This window comes from Dendropsophus ebraccatus, chromosome 2, assembly GCF_027789765.1.
Source record: "Dendropsophus ebraccatus isolate aDenEbr1 chromosome 2, aDenEbr1.pat, whole genome shotgun sequence".
Classification (NCBI taxonomy): domain Eukaryota; kingdom Metazoa; phylum Chordata; class Amphibia; order Anura; family Hylidae; genus Dendropsophus; species Dendropsophus ebraccatus.
The window spans coordinates 40,716,010-40,720,267 of NC_091455.1; the positions used below are offsets into that span (position 1 = coordinate 40,716,010).

The window sequence follows — 4,258 nt, forward strand, 5'->3', positions numbered from 1 at the left end:
TTCCATCCCATTCACTCTCTATGAAGACGCCGAGGAGGAAGAAGACCCGGACCGCCCCCCTGGCTCTGACGTCGTCATCACCAGATGCTGCCCGGAAGAAGAGGACTGTGACGATCGTAATAGGTAATGTATACATTCTTTAACTTTCGGGCGGGGGGGTCCGAAAGTGGGGGAAGGGGGCCAGACCGGGTATTTAACCACATTACAAAGTGATATAACTTTGTAATGTGTGTTAAATAAGCTAAAAAAAAATTTCGTGGGAGTTGTCCTTTAAGCCATTGTGCGTCCCTGTCACTTATCTGAATCAGTGGGTCCTTGCAAATGCGGACAGTTACTGAAACACATTTGTAATCCTGTCCGCAGTTGTGGGTCCGCAATTACAGACAGGGTTACTGATGTGTAAATGGGATCTAAGGATGCATTTACACAGGATCTGCTGCACATTGGCAGATATCAATGTAACTAAATGCATAAATCCGCAGCAGATCCTGTATCAGAGTCTTCTATTGGAGTCTCTGTACTGCGGTTGTGGACGGCTTTACAACCAATAATGTGTAATGGTAATGTGCAAGCCACACAGTTTAGCTACCTCCCCAGGCTGTGTAAGTAGTGTAGGTTATTTACATGACAACTTACATTAATGTCCCTGGAAGTCAATGTCCACATACACCTTAGGGCCCTTTCACACTGAGCAAAAGTGTTAGAATTTCAAATGAACCTTGCGCCACAGTCACCTCTTGAAATTTCAACTGTCCCATTGATTCAATAGGATTTCTTACACGCCTCCTCTCTCCGCCCAAAGAATTGACACGTCAACTTTTTGGGCAGAGAGCGGGGGTGCGTGAGAAATTCTATTCAAACAATGGGACAGGCAGAATTACAAGCGGCATATGCAGAGCGCAGGGTCCGTTTGAAATTCTGCCACTTTTGCTCAGTGTGAACAGACCCTTATACAGTAATACCTCGGTTCCTGAACAACACAAAATCAGGGGAGCACCAAGGTTACAGGAGCCCATTATTGGCATTATTGGGGGAATCCTGGCTCTAAAATGGTGTTCCCTGCAGCAGAGGAACAGCCCCTCTACCCTTCTATAGGCTGCCGTTCACTCCTGTCAAGCCCCGTCCGGCTGTCCCTCATTAGTCGTGCAGTGAGGGGTCCCAGGAGGTTTTCTGAATAATTGAAAATGGCAACACAAAAAAGTTTTTTTGTTTTAATTGATTTTATTGACAACACCAGACAAAGTCCTAAAGTCGGAGGTAAGGGCGTGGTGCGTGCAGCACTCATATCAGCTCATATTCATAAAGGGAAAACCAGGACTCAGTTGGAGGAAGAAGGTGAGATGCTTTTGCCGGTGACCGCAAGCTGCTTTTCAGACGGCACCTCCTTTCTAGGGCGCCTGGCCTCGCCTGCCAAAATCTACAGCAGGTGTTGTGCTGTAAGTTAGCCCCCTGCAGGTCACGGCTGCCGCTGTTGCAGTCAAGCCCACTACTACTGTAAAAGCAGTGAGCAAGAATGCTGCTGCCCAACGTGAGGAGGAGGAGGAGGAGGAGGAGGAGGAGGAGGCCAGGCTTCCACGGCACAAGAGAGAAAGCACCTAAAAAAAGAAGCAAATGCCCGCTTGAAAAAGAGAAGGGGAGAAAGCTAGAGGGGAGACTGACTGGGCCCTGCTGTTAGAAGGGAGGAAAAACAAAAGCCTACAGCACCTGGTATTCCCAGGCGGTCTCCCATCCAAGTACTAACCAGGCCCGACCCTGCATAGCTTCCGAGATCAGACGTGTTCAGGGTGGTGTGGCCGTAGGCAGAGTTAGCCCTCTCTTGTACTGCTCTTCTACTCGGCAGTCTGTTTGACGGCTGCCCGGCGCAGGGCCTGCTTTCTGCTATCCTTTCTATTGGCTTTTCCTTCGCTTCACAGTCTGCAGCCGGGCAGAGCAAGCGCGCAGCCTCCTTCACAGCCAGCCCTCTAGCCTCATGACAGGCCCCTCTCCAACTCTCCTTCCTCTGCTGTTGCAATCAAATCCCCTACTAAAAGGAGTTAGCACCAATGCTGCAGGCCCCCATGAGAAGGAGGCCAGGCTTCCTCAGCACAAGAGAGAAAGCACCTTAAAAAAACAAAGCAAATGTGCAGTTGAAAAATAGAATGGGGAAAAGCCATAGAGGAGACTGACCCCTGCTGGTGGAAGGGAGGAAAAGCAAAAGCCTACAGCACCTGGTATTCCCAGGCGGTCTCCCATCCAAGTACTAACCAGGCCCGACCCTGCTTAGCTTCCGAGATCAGACGAGATCGGGCGTGTTCAGGGTGGTGTGGCCGTAGGCAGAGATCAGCCTCTCTTTTACTGCTCTTCTACTCTGCAGTCTGCCTGACGGCTGCTCAGCACAGAGCCTGCTTTCTGCTATCTATTCACTTTTCCTTCCCTTTACAGTCTGCAGCCGGCCACTCCCAGCAAGCGCAGCCTTCTGCACAGCCCCCTCTAGCCTCATGACAACCACCTGGCAAACTCTCCTGCCTGTCTTTGCTTCTTTTTTTTTTTTGCTTTTTTCAAAGCCTTACCACCAAAAGCCCCCTCACCTTCCTCACACTAGCTCCTAAGCTGCTTGGGCGCGCTCACTCACTCTATGCTTTAGTCACACAAGCTGCTTTGCAGGGGGAAGCTTTACAACGGACGGCCATCGATCGTCCCACACTGCTTTTAAGGCTCTGGCTTACACCCCTCGGGCTACAGGGCTCATCTGGATGGACCGATGCGGGGCCCACGCAGACCTCCGTCCCACTGGCCTTTTTCGGGGGGCATTGGGCTTCAAGCTCTGGCACGCCTTCATGCTGACCTCCAGAACGGAGCCCCCTCCAATGCTTGCTGGGCAGGGGAAGACGGCAAGACTTAAAGGAAGGCCGAAAAGGGTCTACAGCACTCGGTATTCCCGGGAGGTCTCCCGTCCCAGTACTGTCCGAGCCCAACCCTGCTTAGCTTCCGAGATCAGACGAGATCGGGCGTGCCCAGGGTGGTATGGCCGGTAGACATCAGCCACGCTGACTCCGTGGCCCAAGAAGGCCTCCTCCCTGCGCCTCGCAGACCCGCAGACTTAGGCACAGAGGGCTGGCCGAGTGGTAGCGCCAACCCCCCCTATCCCCACACCTTCCATAAGGCAAAGCAGCCCATGGCAGCAGGGATGTCACAGCGCGCGGACAGACGCGCTCCTTTCCTTTGCCGAGGAGTCTTCCCTAGCCTGGAGTTGGGCTAGGAGCTCTCAAGTCGTGGATCCCAGCACCGCACCACTCCGGCCCCACCGGGGAGGGTGGGGTCCTAAAGGCGGATGCAAGGGCCGGGTGCCGCCCTCACGCACCTCAGCTCTTGTCCACCCAGGGAAAACCTGACACATCACTGCCCCCTCTCAGTAGGTGCCTTTCTTTCAAAGGGCTGGCTGCAGGGCTTCCACAGGCTCAGAAGTAACTCGGGGTGGACAGGAAAGAAGCGGCCGGGCCGGCAACACGGGATGGCGTAGGGCGTCCAGGCGTCAGTTCAAGGAAGAAGGTGAGATGCTTTTGCCGGTGACCGCAAGCTGCTTTTCAGACGGCGCCTCCTTTCTAGGGCGCCTGGCCTCGCCTGCCAAAATCTACAGCAGGTGTTGTGCTGTAAGTTAGCCCCCTGCAGGTCACGGCTGCCGCTGTTGCAGTCAAGCCCACTACTACTGTAAAAGGAGTGAGCAAGAATGCTGCTGCCCAACGTGAGGAGGAGGAGGAGGAGGAGTAGGCCAGGCTTCCACGGCACAAGAGAGAAAGCACCTAAAAAAAGAAGCAAATGCCCGCTTGAAAAAGAGAAGGGGAGAAAGCTAGAGGGGAGACTGACTGGGCCCTGCTGTTAGAAGGGAGGAAAAACAAAAGCCTACAGCACCTGGTATTCCCAGGCGGTCTCCCATCCAAGTACTAACCAGGCCCGACCCTGCATAGCTTCCGAGATCAGACGAGATCGGGCGTGTTCAGGGTGGTGTGGCCGTAGGCAGAGTTAGCCCTCTCTTGTACTGCTCTTCTACTCGGCAGTCTGTTTGACGGCTGCCCGGCGCAGGGCCTGCTTTCTGCTATCCTTTCTATTGGCTTTTCCTTCGCTTCACAGTCTGCAGCCGGGCAGAGCAAGCGCGCAGCCTCCTTCACAGCCAGCCCTCTAGCCTCATGACAGGCCCCTCTCCAACTCTCCTTCCTCTGCTGTTGCAATCAAATCCCCTACTAAAAGGAGTTAGCACCAATGCTGCAGGCCCCCATGAGAA

General features: G+C 53.7%; 3 non-coding genes and 1 pseudogene across 3 annotated transcripts; all 4 read right to left on the bottom strand.

Moving 5' to 3' along the window:
* Positions 1-1,692: 1,692 nt before the first annotated feature.
* Positions 1,693-1,801, bottom strand: LOC138785068 (5S ribosomal RNA; annotated as a pseudogene).
* Positions 1,802-2,195: 394 nt separating this feature from the next.
* LOC138784962 (5S ribosomal RNA) lies at positions 2,196-2,314 on the bottom strand. The gene has a single exon (XR_011361985.1). It is a non-coding gene; the product is annotated as a 5S ribosomal RNA (ribosomal RNA).
* Positions 2,315-2,896: 582 nt separating this feature from the next.
* On the bottom strand, positions 2,897-3,016 carry LOC138785058 (5S ribosomal RNA). Its single transcript, XR_011362041.1, has one exon. It is a non-coding gene; the product is annotated as a 5S ribosomal RNA (ribosomal RNA).
* An 860-nt stretch (positions 3,017-3,876) lies between these two features.
* Positions 3,877-3,995, bottom strand: LOC138785093 (5S ribosomal RNA). The gene has a single exon (XR_011362066.1). It is a non-coding gene; the product is annotated as a 5S ribosomal RNA (ribosomal RNA).
* Between the last annotated feature and the right edge of the window lie 263 nt (positions 3,996-4,258).